The sequence below is a fragment of the Rhinolophus ferrumequinum genome, chromosome 8, assembly GCF_004115265.2.
Source record: "Rhinolophus ferrumequinum isolate MPI-CBG mRhiFer1 chromosome 8, mRhiFer1_v1.p, whole genome shotgun sequence".
In the NCBI taxonomy this organism is placed as follows: Eukaryota; Metazoa; Chordata; class Mammalia; order Chiroptera; family Rhinolophidae; genus Rhinolophus; species Rhinolophus ferrumequinum.
Window position 1 is genome coordinate 31493413 of NC_046291.1, and position 25741 is coordinate 31519153.

General features: G+C 37.5%; 1 protein-coding gene across 3 annotated transcripts in view; it reads left to right on the forward strand.

Moving 5' to 3' along the window:
* The window catches only part of SATB2 (SATB homeobox 2), a 282872-nt gene that overhangs the window by 35136 nt on the left and 221995 nt on the right, over positions 1–25741 (forward strand). For 2 of the 3 annotated variants that reach the window (XM_033112091.1, XM_033112095.1), the window contains exon 1: positions 10338–10669. The exons of the other annotated variant lie outside the window; for it this stretch is intronic. The gene's annotated coding sequence lies outside the window, so the exon portion shown is untranslated. Of the gene's footprint in view, positions 1–10337; positions 10670–25741 lie in introns of those variants that run through there. 3 annotated transcript variants of the gene reach the window in all.

Below are 25741 nucleotides of genomic sequence, written 5' to 3' on the forward strand. Positions count from 1 at the left end.
GGAAAGACACGTTAACTCAACTTGTGTGGCCCGGAGGCTAATCAGAGTCTACATCATAAAGACTAGGCAAAGGTACATATGGGACTCATTCCTGTATTTTTATGGGTTAGAGACATGAACTGTGTATCCCGTTACACAGCAGAATAACACTAGTATGGGAGAGATAAGGTCCAAGAAATACAGTAACTTTACGGATTGTATTGTGATATCTTTTTCACCAAACATCATAGGCTAAAATTGTCCAGTGCTATTTATTTCTCGATTCAGATTTTTATTCGCTGTTTCCTGCATTTAAAAGTGCGTATCTTTAAGAAGCCTGTCACTCTGTTACACTTATTAAATGAGTACTACCAGAGAGCTGTGACCACTTGTGGGTTCTGCAACTTGAAAATGTGGAAACATTGGAGAAGGTTCAGAAAAGACTATGAAAAATAAAAGTACTGGAAAAATAAAGCCTGAGAGTCAAGATTAAAGGGATTTATTTTTGCTAAGGTTTAAAAATACTTAAGAATGACTGATGCTGTGATTTGTGATTACATTGAAGATTTTCATATAGAGCATACAGGGCAATCCTTTTCTCTTTCTATTCTGAGTAAGAATGCAAGAACTAAATCTAGAATTTTGATTTCCAATCTGTGGACTCCAATCCTGGTGGGAAGGATAGGGAGGAAGGCTGCCACTGAATTATTTAAAGGGAATCCTCAAATTTATTTTACTTTATCAAATACTAAATATAAAAAGTGAAAGTATTTGTCGAGAACTATTGATTTTGAATATAGCATTCGGATATAAGTGTGGTATAAAAATGAATTTCCTAGCCATCAGAATTATTAACTGACAAGCATTGAAATGTATTTTGCTAGAACCAATGAAATAATTGAGACCATTATTGTTTCAAGGTGACAGGAATGTGTTTATTCATTTATTCATTTATTTATTCCACTGTTTTTCACCAAGCATCACCCATATGTCAATGCAGCAAGCACTTTGGTAAGCCTGGAACTACAATAGGGCCGAGGCAGGTACAGTCTCTGGAATCACGGCACACGCAGTCTTTCAGTGGCTAGTAGTAACGATACACTAATTTATGCTCAGCAGGTGAGATCACTTTCATTCTTATGATTTTATTATCTTCCACTTAATAGCAAGGATAACAGATTTTGAAAAGGAAAGCTGAATATATGCTTGTCTCATTTCTGCATTCAACATAAATTAGTAACCAATAATAAGTGAAGGAGCTACCTTTAAAAAATATCCTAACTTTTATTCCCCATTTGTGGAACAGCTAAGGAATAGTCATTTTCCTTACACAAATGTCATGTGAATGTTTCCTGTAGTCAAAAGTTACTTCCTCCCCCTCCCTCTGTTTGTTTCTTCTCCACCTAAGGGTGGAGATGGTTGTAGTTTTTTCAGTAGTAAATTGGTCTCATTCCATTAGACGATGATTTCATCTCTAGTTACTCCCTGAGCTTTCAATTCACTTGAGGTCTTCATGGTGATACATTTTCTTTAAAGAATATCATAAATTTATATCCTAATGGACTCACTACATTCAGTCTATGATTATAATATAGATAAGAAATATTCATCTCCTCTGTTTAAGGGCTGGACCCCAGTAATATAACCTCTTTTAAAGCTTGTCCCTTTTCCTTTTTTGTTAACTTAGTGTTATCTTTAATGTCTCAGACAGTACAAGGAAGAAACAAAATTTGTCATCTCGTCTCCAGAAGTATTAGGAACAATGCTTTTTTCATTAGCTCATTAATTAAAAATTCTTAAAATAGCTTCTCATACACACTTAAATCTGCAGAAACATCTAGACTTCATTCCAAATCTCTGTTTCTTATGGTGGATAATGTTTACTGAGCACATAAATATGAACCAGCACTGTTTCAAACACTTAACATGTATTAGCTCATTTAATCATTGTAACAACTCTATGAGATAAGTACTATTGTTAACCCTGTGATACAAATGAGGAAACTGAGGCTCAAAGAGGTGAAGTAAACAGTCCAGAGTCACACTGGTAAAGCCAAAGTTTCAGCCTTGAGAATGGCTCTTAGCCATACCCCCTTCACTGTTTCTCAAGAAGGAAATGATTGGGGTGTTTTGAGGCATTCTAATACAATATAGAATAACTGGGATACAATATAGAAATATGAATCAATTTTTTTAAAGTCTTTATCTCTAGAATGCCTAGTGTGGTATATTCAATAATGAAGTACTTTTCATTATTGAGAAAAATGAATGAACTACAGCTGACTATATCAACATAGGCAGATGTCATAAACTTAATCTGGAGTTAAAAAAACAAATACATAATGATTCAATTTATATAAAGTTCAAAAACACGCAGACCAAACAATATAATGTTTAGGGATGTACCTACACGGTAAACCTTGAGGGAACTGTACACACAAAAATGGAGACAGAGAAAAGAGAATATAATTTGGGAAAGCTACACAGGGGACTCAAAATATTGGTAGTGGGTGCACAGGTGTTTTTGTTTATTGTATCAGCCATTCATATATGTTATATATTTTATAAGTATTATGTTTCATAATTACATATTTTAAAGAAGTAGTATTATATATACAAATGCAAGGATTTTTTTATTTTCATACAAAGTGGGTTGCAGCAAGATTTCAATCTAACATCGTGTAACTAACACTTTCTTAGAATTTCTGTACATCCCAATGATGTTTAGTCATTGCTAAGACTTGAAAAGTCATTTGCCTTGTAAAAGAATAAATTATGCCTAATGTATTATAATTGAGGGTATACTTTCTGGTATTCACATTCTTTAATAATTGTTAATGAATATAAGAAAAATACGGTGACTATTAACAGACCTATATGGATTATCACCGCTCATCATTCCTCAGGGTCATTGGATACCAGCATTTACTGAGAAACACCAGAATTTCTGCCATGCTTAGGAAGGATAAGCAATATTGTGTTATTTTTGTTGTGACACTTATTGTGAATCAGGGCAGAGTTAACTATTTTTAACTGATCAGTCCCTCAGGCTGTCCCTCTGGCTTTAGCTGACGTACCTCTGACCAAAGGTAGCAGCTCTGCCCCACTGCTTTGCCAGCTATTCCCGTGAAAGGGGCTGGTTGTTTTTCTCTTTTTTTCTTTTGAGTTTCTATGTTCTAGGCAATGTACTCTGGTTGGTTTAATTTTTTTCATGGATATTTTACTTTGCTCTGTAAAGGGAATTTGGTAAATTCTAATACTACACTCCAAACTACCATTTGACTTCATCTACAAATGTGGAAAACTTGTGTCATTCACTAGGGATTTCTGGGAAGCAAGCTGAAAACATGAAATGTGAATTGGTGGGCTCTAGCAGGTAAGCTAGCCAAGGACTTAGCTATTGCCGTGACTAGCACCTTGATTACTAGTAGTATCTAATTGGATTTTTAAAACTTTTTTTGTTTATGAAATCCATACATGTTTCTAACAGAAAATTAACATCACGAAAAGGAAAACAATTAAATTACCCATAATTAATTCTATCAATTATGTTAATAGTTTGTATAATATACTTCCAGTTTTTTTCCTTTTCTTCTATTTTTATGAGTGGATAAATATAAAAATTATAGTTATTTATTAGTAAGAACAAAAGAACAGAAGAAATAGTAAAATCCTATATAAGTAGGATTGGACTGTACATAAGCTCCCCTATCTCTTCTGGCCTTCTAGAATCGTATTCAGTACCCAAGAAAAGAACCGTTTTTAAATGTCATCAGTTCTTGACTATTACTTCCCAAGCATGTGTATGAATTCAATAGACTTACATTAACTGCAGTGACCTAATCTTTCAAATACCACTCTAATGTTTGTATGTGAGACTCGGGTTTTCTCCATGCAATTGAACTGTATGCAAAGGCGACCTGAACCCAAGATATAAGGGCACTCAGTGGTGTCCTTGAATCCACTTCACTTTCCCCCATCTCTAACTTTCAATGCCTCCCATTCTCTCTCCCTTGGCTATTTTCATGCTTGGAGACAAAAGACTTGGAGGTAGAAAAGATAGAAAAGTGTATTTTTTATTCCCTTCACGTTAATCTTAAAAGTCCAATACTTAAGTTATCAATGTTGATGGACACTGAGGAGCTGGAATTAATTTACTTAATCAGTTTGCGAGTGTTTACTAAGCACCAGCTGGTGAAATTCTGGGCCCTGGTAGCCATGCACTGTGCTAGGTGCTGAGATGAACACAGAAGGTAGATTAAATGTGATTTTTGCTAAAATTATATATATACATACATATATATAATTTAATTGTAGAAGCAATACTAATAAATATTACATTTGAAAAACAATACAGTGCACAGTTACTTAGTATATAGTACAGATAATAAATACAAGAGTTCAATATCAACTTTTATTTTAAAAGAAATTTTTTTTCTTAAAAATTCTGTGGATCCTATAGATTTTGTGTTCTGAATCATTCAAGAGTTAACCAGAGTCCCAATTTTGTTTAAGATAGTCACTGTATTTTAACAAAATAGCATCATATTATTTAACACTATTTTTGGATAAATAAAATGTGGCATATTTACTTAATGCATTCCAAACACAATGAAAATGAATGAACTATAGCTACATGTATCAATGTGGATAAATCAAAAAATTATAGCTTTGAGTAAGAAGGAACACTTGCAGAATACTTACCAAATATAATTCATTTAAGTTTATGGCATACAATAATCAACATATTATTTAGGGATATATCAAAGTTGAACAGCATAAGAATGGTAAACACAAAATCAAAAGAATGTTATCCTTCGAAGGAAGAGGGTATCAATCAGAGGGGTGCCCAAGGCTTATGTTTAATAATGATTTATTCCCTAATCTAGTAGTGGGTAGATGGGTGTTCATTTTATCATTACATAATATGATATATTATTTTGAGTGCATGAAACACCTTATGATAATTTTTTACTATGGTAAAATATATATAACAGAAAAATTAGCATTTTAACCATCTTTAAATATACTATTCAGTGGTACTAAATATATTCACATTGTTTTGCACAACTATCCACCACTGTCCATCTCCAGAACTTTTTTTTAAACAATTGGTTTTCTTGATTGATTGACTGATTGATTGATTTGGAGCAGTTTGGGTTCATAGCAAAATTGAATGGAAGATATTCTTAAAACTTCCTACCCCCATATGTACATAGATTCTCCCACTATCAGCATCTCCCACCAGAATGGTATATTTGTTATAACTGATAAACCTACACTGACACAATATTATCACCTAGAGTCCATAGTTTACATTAGGGTTCACTCTCGGTGTTGCTCATTCTGTGGGTTTAGGCAAATGTATGATGAAAGGTACCCACCACTAAAGTATTATACAGAGTAATTTCACTGCCCTAAAAATCCTCTGTGCCCTGACTCTAGCACTGTATTTTAAATAAAATTTTATCAAATAAAATCCAACAGTATATAAAATGGATAATGCCTCATGCCCATATGGAGTTTATCCCAGCAAGACAAGGCTGGTTTGTCATTTGAAAATCAAACTGAAAAAGATGACCATATGATCATCTCAGTAAATGCAGAAAGAGGTTTGAGAAAATTCAACACCTATTCCTGATCAAAAACCTTCAGAAAACTAGGAATAGAAGGGAACTTCCTCATCCTGATAAGGGGCATCATTGAAAAACCTATAGCTAACATTATATTATACTTAACGGTGAAAGACTGAAAGCCTTCCTCTTAAGATCAAGAACAGGCCAAGAATGTTCACTGTCACCACTTCTATTCCACATTATACTAGATATTATAGCCAGTGCAATCAGACAAGAAGAAGAAATAACAGACACTATGTTGGAAAGAAAGAAATAAAACTGTCTTTATTCACAGACAACACAATCATTTATGTAGAAAATCTCATGGGTTCTACAAAGATCTAAGTTAAGTGAATTCAACAAGGTGGCTGGTTATAAAATTAATATGCAAAAATCAATTGTATTTATATATACACAACAAACAATTACAAATTGAAATGGAAAAGCAATACTATTTATAACAAATCAAAAATATGAAATATTTAGAAATAAATTTGACAACAGACTTGAAAGACCTGTGTACTGAAACTACACAACATTATTGAGAGAAATTTAAAAAGACCTAAATAAATGAAGAGATAAACCATGTTCATGGGTCAAAACACTCATTCTTGGTGTAAAGATAGGCAGATCAATGGAACAGATTAGAGAATCCAGAGATAGACACACACATACATGGACAATAGATTTTTTTTTTTTAACCACAGTGCAAAATGTAGTGTTTTCAACAAATTGTGCTGGAATTATCGAATATTCACATGCAAATTAATAAACTTCTATCCATACCACATGCTATATACAAAAGTGAATTAAAATGGACCTCAGACCTAAATGTAAAACATAAAACTATAACACTTCTAGAAAAAAAAAATCACAAGAGAAATCGTTATGACCTTGAATTAGGCAAAGATTTCTTGGGTACGACACCCAAAGCATAACCCAGAAAAGAAATAAGAGACAAATAGTACTTTACCAAAATTAAGAACTTGTGTTTGAATGACACTCTTAAAAGAATGAAAAGACAAACCACAGACTGAGAGAAAAATATGTGCAAAGTATACGTCTGATAAAGGGCTTGTATCTAAAATACATAATAACGAATTATCTCAAAACTGAATAATAAAAAAACAAATAACCCTATTTTTAAAAATGGCAAAAGTATTAAACAGCCACTTCACCAAAGAAAATATATGGATGGCAAATAATCACATAAAAAGATGCTCATTAACCATTAGGGAAATGCAAATTAAAAACAGGATGAGATATCAGTATGTCTATAAAATGTCTACATTTCAAAAGACTGACCATACCAAGTGTTGATGAAGATGAAAAGCAACTTGAACTCTCATAGGCTGAGTTGGGAATGTAAGGTGGTACAGCCACTTTGAAAAACAATTTGCAAGTTTTTTAAAAATTTAAACACCCACCTACCCTATGAATCAATTATAGCATTCCTAAGTATTTACCCAAAGAAAAGAAAGCATATGTACATACAGTTATTTGTACATAAATGTCTGTAACAGCTCTATTTGTAGTAGCCAAAAACTGGAAACAATCCAAATGTCCATCAACAGGTGAATGCATATACAAATGGTGCTATATCCATAAAATGCAGTAAAGAGGGATGAGCTATTGATACATGCAGCAACATGAATGTATCTCAAAATATCTATGCTGAATAAATGAAGTAAAAAAAAAAAGAGTTTATACCATATAATTCTATTTAAGCAAAATTGTAGAAAATGCAAACTAATCTATAGTGACAGCTGATTAATTGTTATCTGGGGCAGACAGTGGGGTGCAAGGAAGGAATTATAAAGGAAGAAGCATAAAAAAAGTTTAGGGGGTTATGACTATGTCCACTATCCTGTGATTGTGGTGACAATTTCACTAGAGTGTGTTTATATATATCACATACATATATATGTGAAATATATATATATATATATATATATCAAAACATAAAGTATGCATTTTAAATATATGCAGTTTATTTTGTCAATTATACATCAATAAAACTGCTAAAAATTTTTTATAGTTTCTATGTCTTTGTTATATAGTTTCTATGTCTTTGTTTTATAGTTTCTATGTCATTTGAGTTAACCAAAGTCTCCAACTATGTTTCACATGGCCACATTTTCATCACCATAATTGGGAAATTGATAATTAACTGTATTGTGAATTATTTTTAAATACAGAGTGCGATGTAAACAATTATTTATTAAAATTATGCCCTTTAAAAACAACTATGAAATGATATACAGTGGCTGCCAGACTATAAAAATCTAGTAGGAATAGCATTATGGGAAACTCAAACAGGAATATAAAGTAAAAATTACGTACCTGTCCAAACAAAAATGTACATTGAGGCCCTGTATGAAATTCTGAGGGGGCTTTTCTCTTGGTGTAGTTCTAACCCTATGATGACAGATATCTTTTCCTAAAGTGTATAATTACCCTCTGTCACTCTTAAATCTCCTCTGGTGTCTAAGCTTGCTTAATAATGGTGAACAGATGAGCAGAAATTAAAAATAAAGGCCTTCTACCAATTTAGCACCCTGCACATAATGTACCTATAATGATAGTTTGATTGCCAGTGCCCATTATTTTGTTGCTGCCTTTTTTTCTATTACTGCACTAGAGCCCTGGGCTTCAAAAAGAATGCAGCATCCTGTTTTATAAAACCAGAGCAATTTACGTGAATACCAGCTTTAGCCTGTATTAGAAAGATGCATAGAATAAAACAGAAAACATAATGTAATGCCATGTGGGCCATTTAATGTCAGTGGCACTCTTCACTTAAATATCATATTACATTTTGGTTAATTTATTTTCCAAAAAGAAAAAGTGAAAAGCATGGTTTTTTTCCAGTAGAATAGAGAAGAAAATTGAAGTGTTTATGGATATTAAAATGAATAAGAAAAATATATTGAAATGAGGCTAGCAAGTCCCCTACCACAGTCCCCTCAGGGTATATGGAGCAATGACAAAAAAAAAAAAAAAAAAAAAAGATAGAAAGGTCAAACTAAAAGAGATATAATTTAGCTTGGACATAGAGGAAATACTGTTAAAATATTTATTATTTTTTGAATCTGAGAAATGCTTGCTTTAAAACTGTTACCTTTTCCCAGGTCCCTTCACAGTCATAATAGCTGATGATAATATTTTAGGAGAGAAGCCTCCACAGGACACAGTTAACTAATTAGTGTAGTAAAAATAATAAGTTGGATTTTTTAAAAATAGTCAATATGACTTCCCTCACTTTTTAAAGCTACACTGATCAGCTATTTTCGTAAAAGGCTGACACAGCCTTAAATGCCAATGCCTCAGTTCCCCAGCTGGAGAACATTCCTCGCCTGGATGCTATGTTCCTAGCTCAAGTGTGGGAAGGACTGGAAAGCTTTTGGGTGTACTGTCTACTGGTGGATGTTCACAGGGGAGTGAGGAAGCCAGTGATACACCGAATTAAAATTCAGCACATTCAAAGTTCTGTGAGAAGATCTGTTATGTAAAACCCCACTCACCACTAAACACAGCGTCTCAGTACAGACCTGAGCGCTCAGTTATCAGTGCTCCTGCTTGGCAGACCTGAAGGATGTAAATAACTCGTGGTCATATTAGGGCCCTATCTAGCGCCTGTAAAAGATCTTCCTCTCCACAGACCTATGAAATCGCCCAGGAGAATTGTGGACGGTTTTCAGTTACCTTAAAAACATCCCGTGTAGGCCCTTCTTGTACACAGACAAGCAGACTGTATGGATCATTTGTCTTTCCGTGTATGCTTATTTCCACCCTACACCACCTGTACAAGCAACCCTAGCACTCGATGTGAATTTCTTCAATCATTATAACCTTTCCCTCAATCACTTCCTTCATTTTATAGCAAGTTGTGGAGGCCTTTAGATGTTCTGGGGCTTGGATAGGAATTTGAATCAATTCTTTGGGCTATTTTTTTAGACCAGTTCTGTGTGGGGCCCTTGAGCAACTTGTCAGTGTATGAGGCGATTTTGAGGCGATGGAAGCCCCCTTAGCCCTCGCACCCCCTGGTCACAGAGGGAGCGGAGGGCAGCAGAGAGCACTATTTTACACATATGAAGTGCTTCTATGCACTGAGTCCTGTAGAGAACCAGCCCTCTACTTCCGCATGAAACAAGGGCGCATAGACTGGAGCTAGTAGGGGGTTGAGGAGGGCCGTTTATTTGGGGGGTCTAGCACAGGGGCGACCCTGTCTCTATGGCTCTGAAGAGACCACCTTTAGACTGCTAAGTGCTGCCGTGGTCTCTTTAGGACAGGTTCAGTGTTAGTGAGCTGGAAGTCATGCAGAAGAAAAACAGCCGAAAGGAAGACAGCTCAGGGGGAGTGCCTTGAATAGGCAAGCTGAGAGGGGACCAGCTTTCTCTTTCTTGGCTGAATAACAACCAGTGAGGCATGCAGGCCCCTCAGCAAGGAGCTGGCAAACATCAGTTCTGAGAAGCCGGTTCTTACCCAAAGAGAAGCGATGAGCAGGGGATGCAGCTCATCAGAAGAAAGCTTCCCAACCTTAAATATGGCCTTGCGCATCTGTCGTAAACAAACAATAAGGGAGTCTTCCAGGAGAGGTTGGATCTCAAACTTTTGAAGCCAAGTTGGACAACTTCCCATGTTAATAGCTGGTCAGTGGTTGGGAGACAGAACTTCCTGTTGCTGGATTACATCTTGCTGTCTTCCTTTTTCTCCTCCTTGGCATTCAGAGACCCAGCAAAGATCAAGAAGAGAAGAATAACCCGCTTTTCAGGTGCTGGGAGACAGGGACATGCCAGGTTGTTGTCGCAGCTCTGCCCTCCAGGCCCAGCGGGGAGCCGGCCTACATAGTGGAAAGGATGGTCGAGCTGACCTAATAAATATTTTCCATCTCTAACCTCAGTAATTATTTTCATGTGTCACAGCTCAGCAAGGAATGATGAAAAATAAAATTTCCCTGATTAGACGAGACCCGCAGAGCACTGGGAGTAGAATTTGAAACTGTTCTCTGCCTTGCTCAAGAAGTCTTTCTCCACATTCTTTAGAGGGCCGAGGTCTCTACTCAGTTACAGAAAGTAAGTGGATTTGTTTCTTTCCTGATTACATTGTTATTTTTTCTTTGTCATTGCCTACTCACCCACCCCAACTCAGAAATCTATACTGGAATTTTTCTCTGCTCCTTTCTCCCTCCAAGATTTGAAAATATACCTATTTCAATGTGAGAATCTCAGATATAATGCCGTTTGCAGCCACAATCCTTCTCTGTGGGGTGGCAAATGTGGCCAGATGAGTGGTAGGAAAATGCCTTTTGGAAAATTGTTTGATTTGCTACACTCTATTGAGTCCTAATGGGAAGTCAGCATCCTTTTGCTGGTTTGGAAAATTCTCGGAAATGATACCCCCCCCAAAAAAATTCAGCAAAACATTTTCCATCCTAATAACTTTTCTAGATTGTCCCAGGGTAAGAAGAGAAGGGTCAAAGGGAAGAGGGCTGATGAAAAGGTCTCTCCCTGCAAGGGGAGGGGACATGTCATCTCAAAGCAAAAACTCCAATTTAGGGAAGCTTGTGGCCCAGTGGCGGCCATGGTTAGCACAATACAGAAAGCTTCCTTTAAACTATCTGCATTTAATTTCTGTTAGACCTCCTTATTAGAATTCAATTGGCAGGGGGATGTTGATAACCCCAGTTTATTAGGTGGTCAGATACAGTAGGCAATCAAAACTCCACATGTTCATTTGGCCACTTCAAGAACATAACTCTCCTCAGAATAGTTTACTTACAGTCTTTAGGTTGATTACTTCAATTCTAATTTGGTTTAACCCTTGTCACTTCTATTATAATCAAGGATAAATTCTCTTCAGGGGGTTATTGCATAATGAGACCCAACATTGACAGGATACAGTCTACCAGAGGAAAAAAATAGATTTCTAGAAATCTCTTCTAATGAAGTTTTCCATCAGGCTGTCCAAGAATCTGAGGAAGAAGCAGGCTTCACCTTTCGGAAAACTATAGAAACTGTGAACTACCTGTTGTCCATTCTAGGCAGACAACAAGTTCAGTGGTTAAGTGTGTTGGTTCTGAGGTCAGTATGCCTACATTAGAGCTGCCCCCCAAAATCTTAGGGACTCTCTATAGTGACTCCCCCCTCTTTCAGAAGTAGAAAATGAGGCCTAGAGAGGAACAGTGATTTGTTCAAATGCTTTGAGAGTCATCCATGTCTTCTGACCTTGGTTTTAATGTTCTTTCTCAGAGAACTGGCAAAACTATCCCAGCGTCTCTCAAAACCGTAGTCTTTAGGTCTTCGTAAGAGACTGTTTTGTCTTATTAGGCAGATTTTATTGAAATATAACAGAAATATAACACAATAGTGCATAAGCTTAAGTGAACACCTGATGTATTTTCACAAAGGTGTTGCACCCATATAACCAAACACCCCAGGTCAAGAAACAAAAAGTCACCAAACCCTCTTCTACCCTGTGCCCCTTTTCAGTCATGAGTTCCCCAAGAGTAGCCCCTGTTCTGACTTCCAACGCCATCAATTCATTTTTCCTCGTTTTGAACTTTGGGGAAAATGGATCATACAGTGTATGCTTTTTGGTGTCAGACTTCTTTCACACAAAGTGATGTTTATGATATTCATCTATTGTGTTGTATGTAGCAATACCCTTTTTTGGCATGTACAAGTTTCATTGTATGACTACCACAATTTATCCATTCTACTGTTGATGGACATCTGAGATACTTTCAGTTGTCTTCTATTACTCATAAATGGAAAAATGTATTATGCATACATTTGTGTCCATTTTTTGGTAGGCAAATGCCTGCTTCCTCTTGGAATAGAATTGCTGAGTCACAGGATGTGTGTAGTTTAGCTTTAGTAGAAACCGCCCAATGAGTTCCCAAAGAGATTGTACCAGTTTACACCTCTACAACCAGTACACGAGAGTTCCAATTCCTTGACAACACTTGCCACTAATAATGCCTTTCTTAAGAAATGAATTTAGTTACTTTTCTTCCATTTGTAGAAGAGTTGGAGAGAGAAGAAAGAAGTGGGTTTTTTTCCCCCAGTTTCTTCTATATTTTCAGTTGTTCCTGAGACTTCTCAGACCCAATCCCTATATATTTTCCATTTGCCCCATTTAGCCTTCGGTAGACGACCATAGTGTATAATTTAGGGTCCTAAGAAGTCAGCTCCTGGAAGCCTTCCTGGCATACACACGGCTAAAATGCTGCAATTGAAGATGACTTCTATCGCCACCGGAATTCTTTGGCTCTTCAGGTGTGCTCTATTGAGAAACAAAGATCTGTTGTTATCTAACACCATAGATGACAGTTCTGAGATGGCTTGGTGGTTGAGAGTTTGACCTTGATTGAAAAAAGAGAGGCATGAAGGACATGAAGAATAGGGAGAAGACCACCATCATCTCACCCGCAGGCCGAGTGCCAGTCTGCAACCTCACATTTATAGCTTAGTTTTTCCCAGAATGTTTACTTGGCCTATAGGAGTATAAAACCAGAAAGAAGATAAACAGTTGGAGAACTTAACCTTCATACTGATATTTAAAACCCAGAGTATATTTCCTTGAAAACAAAATCTTTAGCTGCTGCTAGGGCCAAAATTAAGTTTGTATCCCAAACTGAAACCAGTCAACCCTGTCTTTTTATTCTATATGAACAGCACAATCTGGTGAGCTGCAGCTCTGAGCGTAACAAAATCAGTAATCGTTGGGTCAGCACTCTATAAAAATAATTGACTTTATATCCCCAATATCTGGGATCGCTATACACTCAATGAACTGATATTTAATAATATAAAATTATTTATGGGAACCTTATACTATGTCAATGTCAGTTGTAAAATAATCTCCTAAATGTATTATGTCATGTGGTTCTGAAAAGCTCCCTCTGGGAGAGTAGGCTGTCCTCATTTTATGCATCAGAAAACGAATGTGCAGCAAAGTTAAAAACCTTACCTTTCTATAAGTGGCAGAACAGGGATTCAAGATAAAATCTGTTGGACTTCAGGTCTCTGGTACTAACCACTACACTTGACTGGCTCCTACCGGAATCTAGAGCAGGGCTGCAAGCTGGAAAGACGTTGCAGTTGTCCTGTGAGCCCATCTCTGTCTCTATCCTGAGATCTCTGTGGCTATCTCCCCTCCCGCTCTCCTCTCCCTCTCCTTCTCCCTCGCCCCTTCCCCTCTTCCTCTTTCAGAACCTGTCCACTTACCTAGTTACTTGCCATGGAAGGTACGCCCAGTGCATTTGCTTCTCCTGAGGAAGGCCTCGCAAACACATTTCAATTTGAGCAGACTCTGCTGCAGCACCATCTGCCAGCCCGATAAAGACAATCCTTTAATGAGGAATGTTGCAATGTTCGAAAGCCGGGCCAACTTCTAGCGTTACAGAGAAAACTTAGGGTATGGAATCCTCGGAGGAGGAAACCAAGAGCTGGGCCCAGAGTTTCAGGGAAAACACATGACTTGCCTGAGTTCAAGGAGAAATGGGGCCTTGTGCCCTGGCCTTGGGAGGCCTCCCCAAATGCTCCGCAGTGGCCTCTGTGGTCACAGTGCCAGGGCCAGATGCACTGGGGAAACATTTCAGTTGTGTTCACATGTTTCTAACATGTTTCTTTCCTTACATATGTGTGGGGTCTTTTTCTTAATAAGGGTTTGGTCGAAACTAAGATCTCTCCCTTTGGATGTGCAATTATTGAACGGATATTAGGCATTTCTCCAGTTTTCCCACCAAACTTGAATATTCCAGAAATGCACTTTACCTTGAAGAAGGTTTTACTTTAACTTTGGGCTGCATTCTTTCTAAAATGGTAGAAATCAAAATTGGCTGTACCTAAGAATATTTGCTTGCAGTGTCTAAATAGTATTTTAATTTTGTATCCATTATGGGATTAAGACATCATTTTCAACCACTACAAGAGAAGTTTACTTAAATGTAGTGTACTCACTATAGCCAAATTGAGGATGTTTCCATTGTGTTAAATATATTTCAATATATTTAGGCATTCTTGAAGAGAAAATAATTTGATACATTAAAATGATAGATGTACTTTGTTTCAGCCTTTAATATTCCCCAATGGTTACGTTTTTTTGTTGCTGTTGTTCCTACATTTTGGCCATCTTTGATTAATTGAGGGAGTAATGTTATCTATCAGTATAGCCATCTCATAGATGAAGTGTCTATTTTTTAAAAAGTTTTTATAACGTGAGTTGATAGTAAACGTTACTCAGTTCTGAAAGGATGTGTGTCTTGGAATTTAAAGACAAAGCTCTACACAGTATTACAATTATCAGAAGAGTAAATTCATGGCAAGTTCTACTTTAGTGAAATTAGGTAATATCTCAACTCCAAACAAAATTGTATCAAAGGAAATCTGACAAGAACCTGAATATTTCAACACTGCCACATACCATGATTGCTTACACGACCGTCATTCATGTCTCTTTAGTCAAAATCACTGAAGAGCTAGAAATAAGTTGAACAATCATAATTAATTTCACTTTCACTGTAATGTACAATGTCAAAAACACTCACACACACTCTCTCAAGTACAGGAGGAGTGAGGACATAGTTCTCAATAGGTAGTATTAAGTTTAACAAGTCAGAACGTTGAGCTAGAATTTTACTGATTTTTCATTCTCCACATACTGCAGACACAAGTACCAATACCAGATCCTAATCCTAAAGGATTCAAGATCGTGCTAGAAATAAACCACAAAAAGAAAGAAGAAAGAGAGAAAGAGAGAGAGAAAGAAAAAACTCTATAGTATCATGTCTCCTTAAATTTGAGTCAGGGTTGACATTTTTATTTTCATGCAAAGGGCTGTATTATCCATAATGATCAACCTTTGACCCTAATTACTACTTGCTAATAACAGCATTCGGTTGTACCTGATGGAATCTATAGATCCCTGATTTGTCAATGTTAGGCTTTCGTGGGAAACATGTTAAGTCATAAGGACAGCTTAGTCACCAGCACTGTACCTCCACGTACCAATTCAATATCCTTGTTATCAGAATTAATCTGGCTTTTAAGAAAAATTATTGCATAGCATTAAGTACTAGCAATATAAAAAATGTGGCACACAAATGAATCATAAACCCTAATTCATAGGTGCTTCACAGCAGAGCTATTGGGGAAAACATACAGGTTGCACCGTAAATGCCGTTTTTCATATATGTTTCTGAGTTACTAGCTCAAGTTATAAATTGTTTGTAAGAATAACATCAAATTTTTGCATATCCTGTCAAAAGTCAATCTTTTTGTAACTGTTACCTTTCTTAGCTTAATCTTTTTTATGTCAGTAATCACTAAACCCTGGCACTTATACCACCTACATTTTCTCTATGAAATCTTTCCATTTCCTTTTGCCTCTGCTTTCTTACAAGCCTTTGTGGCAGTATCCAAACCTGTCTTCTCTATCCCTTCCTTATATAGCTCCTCTGAGCTACAACTTAACCATCCTAAATCATAAGTCTGGTTGTACTGCTAATATTCTTTTAACTATGTTTGGCCAAACAATCATGTTCACACTCTCACCTTTAATTTTCTAAAACTTGACTCTTAGTATCTGACAGAAGAGAGAAGAGCGGCAAAAATTACAATTAAAATACTGAAATACTGCAGGCAAAACTTACGCTCCATTTCACTAAGTAAGAGCACGTCCCTGAATTAAGTGGGAGATGGGAGCCGTGACTCCACTTTTTTTTCACTAGAGAGTTACTTGGTGCCTTTCGTGGGGTGAAAAAAATCTCACCACATTGAATGGGATGCCAGTGTTTAAATAGACGCCTTTCTTGTACAACATGAATTCAGAATGGAAGGCAGTTTTTTGTTTTTTTTTTTCATCTGGTACTCAACAGGAGAAACAACCCTCTCCATGAAGGTGGGAGGAAAGCCTGTTTAGAATGAATTTATTGAGAGGTGGCACATGGGCACCAACATGACATCTTCGTAAAAGAGGTCAAGGATGATAAAATTTTTTGAGATTTTTTTTGTCACGCTTTCTGGCTTCCAGCCTTAACCACTTGACTTTTGGCTAAGTTGAGATTCTATCGCAGTGCTTCGAGTTCCTATCGTTGTGCCATTCCTGGCTAGCACTCACTGTCTAGCCTTTGTGAACTGGTTCCAGTGCCCCTCATGCGTGCTCTTTTTCACATTTCTGTTTGAGTCAATTGAGGCCTGACACGAAGTAGAGGTTTAATACACATGTGAAAGTGTAGAGGCCAACTTTAGCTGTATTACTATGTCAATAATTTTTTACCTAGTATTATGATCATTACATGCATGTGCAATTGGTTCTAAAAAAAAAAAAATCCCTCATTTGACACCAAAGCATGACTAATATAATTTGGGGCGAAACACCCCTAATTTCTCCAAGTACTATGTGGAGGCCTCATGGGCCCAGAGTTCCTGACTGGTCTGAAGGACAGTTGTGGGCCCAAAGAAAGGGTTAGCTATTATGGAGGCCTGCGGGGGCCCCTGTACCAGACATAAATGAGATTTCCCTGACCCTATTCTTTGCAACGAAGCTTCCTGACACAACAGTAACGCGAGCATCTCCATTTCAGAAATATAAGTGCAAACAATCTGTCCATCTGCATAACATTCCTTTAAAGTCAGATGAGTTTATTTAAAGCATGGTAGCGCTGGGAGGGGTATGAAGATTGGCCAACCCTACCACAGAGCCTGCAGGAACCCAGTGGCCTGGCTAACTTTCCACCAAAGTTTTTGTCAAGGTTTGTTGGGGCAGGGTAATGTTTCATACCAAATAACTCAGACAGAGGATTAAACACATTTCTATGCAACTGTGGCAGATTTGGGTTTTATTTTTACCCTACAGTCCTTAAATTACAATACCTCTTTTGATGTGGCATATGCACATTGTGTATTCTTAACTGCTTATTTAGATACATTTGGGAGTCTCAGAAACCTTTTTTTTTTTTTCTCTTCACTTTAAATGCCAATAAATATGTCTTTAGGGAGAAGTGGATAAACTGCACTTTTATATTCCTGGTTTGGGGAACCTAATAAGGTTTTAAAAACTTACAACCTAGTAACAAGCCATGTATATACTACTGCATCATATCAAAGGATTTTTATCTCCCTTAAAAGGAAAGATGCAAGAATTTTTAGTCTGAAAATGACCTGCTATAGTTTTCCATTCTGGAAATTCTAACTACCTTCTAACTACCTTCCAACATCATTATCTGATGTTTCCCTATTGTCTCTGAATGTCAACTACAAGTATATATATATATATATATATATATATATATATATATATATATACAAGAAGCAGAGTACAGCATTAGGAATAGAGACAGTGGAAATGTAATAGCTGTGTGCGATGTCAGAGGGGTAGTGGATGGGGGAGGGGGTTGACACAGTGTGAGGGATATAAATGATAAATGTCTAACTATTACTTTGCTTTGTGCACCTAAAACTAATTTAAAAAAAATTGGGGGGAGGGAAGAATGTTCCAATTTAAAAAAAAAAGAAAAAGAAAATTAAAATTATGGACAAGCTCCACTGAATGAGAGCAAGAGATTCCGGGTGAAAGTACTTTGTTCTCTCACTAACAGCTAATTTCATCCTAACTCCACTCCATCCTGTTCCTCCTGTCTTTTGACTTGTAAGAACAGTAGTATATTTTCTATTTGACAGCTGAGGCATTTGTAATGTTTCTGCCATCACAGTGACTCTTGCATATGTTTTCCAATGAGTGAATAGGAATCAAGAAGAGCCAGAAAGGACGAGGAAGCTGCTAGGACAAAGCACGGTGCACAGCTCCTTAAGATATTGGACCTATGCTGGACAGGAGGTTAGGGAAAGACAGAGCTCAGGAGAGTCTGGAATCCATTCAACCCAAGCAATGGGGCCTGACCTCCCTGGCTTCAGATTAGGATCCCTATGCTCTGAAAGTCTATATCCTAATCATGTTTGCATTCACAGGGACTATGAGAGAACACAAACAAATGGGTAAGGGGATTGAGGTTCAATGCTGTCCTAGGTCAGCAAGGTCCCGCCAGCTTTGGAGTTCAAAATTTTGACCTTCAAGTTCATTGCCCAGTGCTTCCAGTTCCTCGTTCACTTGGATTCCTTCTGTTGCAGGGGCCATTTAAGTTAATCAGTGACACTCTGATGACTTGGCATACTTTTAGCCTCTGGAGCCTAGTAAGTGAGGGCAGAGGAGGGCGACTGGGATTGTGGTTGGGCTTCACTGCCAAGCATAGCATTGTGTGTTACTCTGACCCTTTTCTGGAGCTCTTGAGGCCCTAATTGAGTAATCCTATTAGTGGTGTATTTTAGGGGAAAATATAGGAGAGGAAAGGACAAATACTGTTCCATAATCACGTAGTGTAAACTTCATCTGATAATAATCGATTGTCAATCATCATGCAAAAATGGCATATCTTATTGACTTGGAAAACAAATCATTTGAAAGCTTTGTTCTTTTCATGTTTTGCTATTTGGAATTTTTTACTTCATGAATTTTAGTCATTCTTTGGATCATGTCAAATTTTAACTGTCTTGTAAAAGAAAAGTTATTGTCTTTTTTTGTGGAAGGCAGCTATGCTCACCACTATACCGACCAATGCACAGTTTTTTTTAAAAAACTGATTTTTGCTATCTTGAAATTTTATGGGAATGACAATAGTAGGAAGTGGGGGAAATCTTACTTGATTCAGCTCATTAGTCAGCTCCTAAATAAGAGTAAATATCTGTTTGTAACTTTAGGAAAAAATGTTGCCCTTTGTTCAAAACACTCACATTTTTCAGAGAAGTTCTATCTGACTATTAGAATAAGTAGAAAATTTCAGAAAAATAAACCAAGGGAGTGTATGGATTTATGGATATAGGAGCAATACAGTTTCTTAATTACCATTGGAATGCATTGAATTCCAGAGTGAGAAGTCTACTTTGGATATTATTGTGTAGACAGAATTATTATATGCAAATTGCTTATTATATTTCTCTGTTTATATGCATGTATGTGTATGAACTCTGTGGGCTTTTTTGTGTGTGTGGGTGGATATGTGGTCAAATTATGTGGATGGGCTTGTTTGTTGGGAAGTATAGGGTGTATACAGGAAATTAGGAATTAGAAGCCCTTATGGTTTTATTTTAACAGAGGTAAGGATAGATTGGAGTGGCTTTCATTTTTCATATGAAATCATTTAAGCTGGCATTATTTTCACAATATACATCAAACATGAATTCAAAACAGTTTCAAGAAATGAAATTCTCACAAAGAAGTTAAGCTTACAAAACAACAAAATTAGTGGGCATATTTTTTTAATTGGAACTACCTGACCCAGCACGTAATAATTTTATTTCTATAAAACTGATTCCCAAGTCATTGAAGAAAGAACTCTTCCACACCTTAAGTTCTTGAAAACCAGTCTGAATAATTTAGCCCATTTAAAAGGAATAGTTACATAACCATCTGCCTAGATACGCTTTAACCCTAAGCCAATAAGTGTGGTAACAGTGGAGAGCTCCAAACAGCGTACAGTCTGCACGTAGTGTAGAACTGAAAAAGGACACCAATATCCACAGATGGATTTGCCTACCACATTGAAATCAACATGGCAAAGAGGAGAGGAAATGAAAAGTGTTTATTTCCTCAGGAAATCTCATATATTCATTCTGATGGGAACACATCCATTCAGCAAACATTTAGTGAAAGCCTACTATGCGCCAGATTCTGTTCTGGGTGCCAGGGAAGATTCAAAAGAGAGCTCCTCCTGGTCTCTAAGGATCACCATGTACATGGAACGTGTTATAACAGAGTCTGGGCAGGGCCTGACTACACCTCCTCAGGGAAGGTGACATTTGGGCTGGGTCCTGAAGGATGAGTAGGAGTTTCCAAATGGCGAATGAGGAGGGCATTTCTGGCAGCAAGACCAATGCTGAAGAGGGGTACAAACTACATGGCGCGTTTGGGGAATGGCAGAACGTGTAGTGTAGGTGGAGCCCAAGGCAAGGTAGATAACAAACACTTTCTGGCTCTTACCAAAGAGGTCACAGTCTTAGCTAGCAGAGTTTTTTTTTTTTTTTTTTTTTTTTTTGGCTCATACAGTGTTTTAAAAATATTTTGAATTAGTTGCCAAGATTTAAAAATTGGAAGATTTCTATAAAATTCCAGATTTCTGGCTTCTCTTGAAAAAAAAAAAATGGAAGATCTGGCAACACTGTGCCCACATTCCCACATGGCAACAAATGACTGGAGCTGAGTCTCAGTTCTTATGCCTCCTCCCTCTTTGAAAGAGGCATGTGCCTGCCAGTTCATCCCGGTCTCCATCCTGCCATCTTCTCTCTTGTATGTTATATACCTAGCCACTTCTGAATCCGTTGGGCACTAGGGTAGAATGGTGAACAAAACAGTCATGATTCTTGTTTGCATGGGGCACAGAGAGTAGAAGACTTCCTGGGAAAAAGTGGGAGGAAGAAGGGCCTTGGATATATTCATAAGGAATTAAGGTTTCATTCTATAGGCCCACAGGGAGACAATAAATATTCTTCAGACAGTGATTTGTTTAAATCTGTCCTTCAGCACTCTGACAACAGAAGGAAAGGACATGGAAAGAGAGAGTCTGGGAAAAGGAAACAAATAAAAAGCCATCACAGCAGCCAAGAGAAACCCAAACTAGGCAATGAAATCCTACTTATGACCCTGAAAAAAACCATCATCAAACTTTGAGCCATTAGAGCATTTTCCAAAAAGAGATCTTCTAAGACTTCAAATACAGTAAAATCTCAATTTGTGTATTTTAAATTGTTGATGAACAGAAAGAAAAAAGAAGCTTTACCAGAGTAACACTGAAGAAATGCCAGCGTCTGGAGTTTTGTACTGAGGAGCAAACGTGAAGCCTCAGGGCTTCCGATTACCCTCACTGCACAGTCTCTAGGCAGGGGTCTGCTCCTGTCCATTCACAGCTCCTAATATGCGACGATCTAGCCCTGCAAGGAGGACTTCATAGATTAGACCAAGTTGACCCAATTGCAAAGGGCAGATTAAAAATGATAGACATATTCCTTGTCCTTGTTCTAGGTTTCCCACAATAACAGAACATGTACTCCTTAAATTAGCTACTTATTGAGAGGCCAGAATTCACCTCAGAAACTCCTTAGGACATGAATAATTCAATTCAAACCCCAGCAAAATATGCTCAAGTTCCCCCATGTTCTATGGATGAAGGTTTTGCTCTTGTAGGGTTTCATCTATTTACCTTTGCCTGGAGTTGTCCTTCCATCGTTCTCTTCATATATCCTTTTCTCCAGAGTAAAGCTAGGAAGGAGCAAGGAAGGGTCCTGAGGCCAGTGGGTCTCCTACTTTGAAAACCGTGAAGTTTTACACAAATGTACAGCTGTGTGATTAAAAGGAAAAACAATTGCTGAAAGTCTTTGTTGTACTAACTAAAAATTCCTCAAATCCCTAATGCTTATACTCCAAGGGGTGCTCTGTCAAAGAAAGCTACTCATAAGTACCTATATCCTTCATCTATACTGCTAAGCATTTCTGTCCTTTTCACAGCCTCAAATTTGCATGTTGTATTTCCTGTCAAGGACTAATCCTCAGATACACTGAGAGATACGTTCTATGTCTTCTGTACAGATGCCTGACTCCACCTTGGATGAATGAGGTCTCAGAATTCGTAGCTGCCCTGAGTAGAGGGCAGCAAAAGACAAAAATACCTTTTAAGGTACCTTCTTACATTATCAACACTCTGTGTTCTTTGAATCAGATAGTAAAGGTTCAGAATGTTTTATTGCCAAATAGGTACCAGATTAACAGTCCTTGACTGACAAGATGACCAACAGGATATATTGCAGATCAGTGATCACATTCTTTTTCTAAGCTCTTGTGTGCAAAGCAATTGCATGAAGCTTTTCAACATTGAAGCCTAGAGCATAATAGTAACAAATGCTTATATTGTGCCAGGCACTGATGTCAGTGATATGCATGTATCGATTACTTAAACTTCACAAGGACCCTATCAGATGAGTGCTATTGATACGATGATTTCCATTTAATGGGCGAGTAAACTGAGGCACGGGGAGTTTTAAGTTATTTTGTTGAAATCTCACAGCTGAGAAAACTGAGGTTTGCATACATGCATCTCAGCACTGAAGTCTGGACTCTTAACCATTGTACTACACTTCCGTGCTCTATAGATTTGCCTGCTTAAACATCCAAGGATATTGATGGTGTACAAATGCAAACTTCCATGAGGTCCCCAAACCTAACCATTTTGGTTAAATCTGGAGGCAATTTCAGGGACCCTAATGTCTGTTATGTAAAGCTAAGATGCAAAACACAGACAAATTTTTCCATACATATACAAGATTTAAAAATGCTCCTCAAATATATATGGCTTTACTGCATTTGTTACAGTACAATGGGAAATAGTTTTGCAGTTAGTATTGCAGTTAGTTAATATAAAAGATCATATGGATCATTTCTGCACTGTGCCTTGGTCAAAGTAAATACTCAGCAAGTATTTGCTGGATTTTATTCATAGTCAGGAAGTGGAGACGGGGTTCACACAACCCAGATAAGCAGCATCTGACTTCATGGGTTGCACCCCTCTGGCTGAGCAGCACCGAGCCTGGCACTAGCGACAAAAGCAGCTATTTGTCCAAGGAATCATTTTGATAATATTACATGAAATTTTTGAAAATACAATTTATAAATATGTGTATTTGTGAACCAAAATTGTAAAAACTATCCATCACGTTTAAAAGCTCTTGACGTTTTGCTTTTCTTCTTATCTTGTAACCCAGTAACTGAGGCCACTCTTTTTTTCCCAAGAGCTAAATAGCTTTACCTTTTGCTTAGATCTGTCTATCTGAACTAGATATTTCTAGAATGACAACTTTTTAATTAATTTCTAAAGTTTGCAAAGAGATGGGAGTAAAATTAAATGAGAAAAAGCCAGCTACAGGTAAAGATAGAAGTTAGAGATTGGGTGAGAGGGAGAGTCTGAGGGGTGTTCAAAACCCCTATTACCAAAGAACTCTTAGAACTCCAGGGTACAATTATAGGCAATGTGGTCGGACTTCTAGTTGAAATGCAGTGCCTGGATCTATTCAAAAGGTTTGTTTCTGTCCTATAATTAGAGGTGATTCTCCTTGTTTATTTTAGGGGTTTGTTGGAAATTGGGTGCCGAAGTCTTGCTTGAAGCTTCTTCATTGTTCCACAGAGGCTTCTAGTTCTTTTTCCCTTTTGGTAGAGTTCAGGGAGGCTTAGAATGAATGTGCCTATAAGTCTGAACTTTTAAAAAAACTTTTTGTTTCAAATTCTAGTTTTTGGCAAATCTTTTAGGGAGGCAATTTTAGAATCCAATGTGCATTTGGAAATTTTGTTATATCAGTTCCAAAATGAGACCAATGGATAGTTAAGATTTTGTTTCCTTTTCTGTTCATGTCCCAAATTCTCCAAAATGGCCACTTACAATTTCAATTTGTTCTTGATTAAATTAAGTCACTTTGAAAGATGCAGATGAGGTAAAAGTATAATTTTAAAACATTAAGGAATCAGATGTTTGACCTAGAAAGACCATAGACTTAGATGGAGACCACCCCATGTGCACGGCCAGAGTCAGTAATGGTGTTTCTATAATCTCAGGTTTCTGGAATATAAACAAAGGCCAGCCATCACTAATGGTGGGATTGACAAACCTGTACGTAGCTCTGGGCAGATGAAACTTTAAAACCATAGTTCTCAGAGAAACAAAGACAAGACTGAAGAAGCCCTTGTAAGGTTTTGAAGGATGACTCAAGGCAAAGTTTGTCCAAAGGATGCCAATTTAATGAGAACTTAAGAATAACTCAGCCCTGGGAGCCATCTCAAATATGAATCCATTGCGCCTGTGTCTATAGTGGCTGGTGGGCCTTATTTGACTGACCCAATTCTAATAAATCAAAGGCTTTTTTCTGGATAGTTAGAAAAGATCCATTCAGGAAAAAGCAGAGACCAAATATCAAATTTCCGCTCAGGCATATTGACATTGGAAATTTGCCACATAAGTTTTGTACTCTAAATGTCTAAGATTTGAATTGAAATGTGACAAAAGGAGAAATCCATTTGGTCAAGGAGTGAATTATATCTATAAATGAAGATAAAAATCAGAGTCCCCACATTTTGGGTTTTAGACTACCCGAATAAGCCGTTACCGGCTCCTCTTGTTTTGAATTTGATTTTTAGTCCTGGGTGATATAACATTCATTGTGCTTGACATAAGTGGGGGGAAAGAATTGAAGTGAATCTTAGTGTCTCATCCTAAGGACTCGTGGAGTGATTACTTCTAGAATCTGAGTGCCACTGAAATTTGCTCTTGAAAGAGCTGTTTTTGTGTGTCTGATCTACTTGGACTCTGGACCACATGGGCTTGCCTCTGACTCACGTGCCACGGCCAGACATCATTGGCTTCCCAGAGTGGGAATGGAAAGCTTAATTTAACTACTCTCCTAACAGCACACATGTGGCAGCCACTGCCTGTGCCACTTACATGTTGTGAGTCTACGCTGGCTGTCTTTGAGAGCAGAGTGACTGGCCTCCTTGACCAATCTGCTTCAGACTGCCCAATTGTCAGCACTACCTGTACACTGAGGGTCAGGCCAGGGAATTCCAGCCCCATTTCCTCTTTTGTCCCTGTGACCTTGAAGTTTCCAAAGGGAAAACAAAATAATCATGCTCCCTCGTCAAGCCCCCATTGAGTGACTGTTGGTTTCCTAGTTTCCCACCCTAGATATGCGAATTCTTCACATGGCTTCTTGAGATATTTGTTTGGCAAGAATGAGACCAGCTTCCTAAATGGCTATTATTTTTTTTGCAAGGGAGGAAACCAAGACGACTGATTAGGAGGAGTTATGAACTTATTGTCGTAGAAGCTGTTAGGGGCGAAGAGAGACATGGAGCTGTCAAAAACCAAAGAACATATTTTGCTCAGAAGCTAATGGCTCTCACAGTAACCCCCACTGTGACCCCTGTCCTATGCATGGAAAGTGTGAAGAACAAGACTGGAGGTTAACTCTGGCTGTTCTCCTCTATATCAGGAAGAACGGAGCACAGTTTTGTTACAATGGATGGGTGATGGGCCCTGGCGTCAGCGAGCTTGA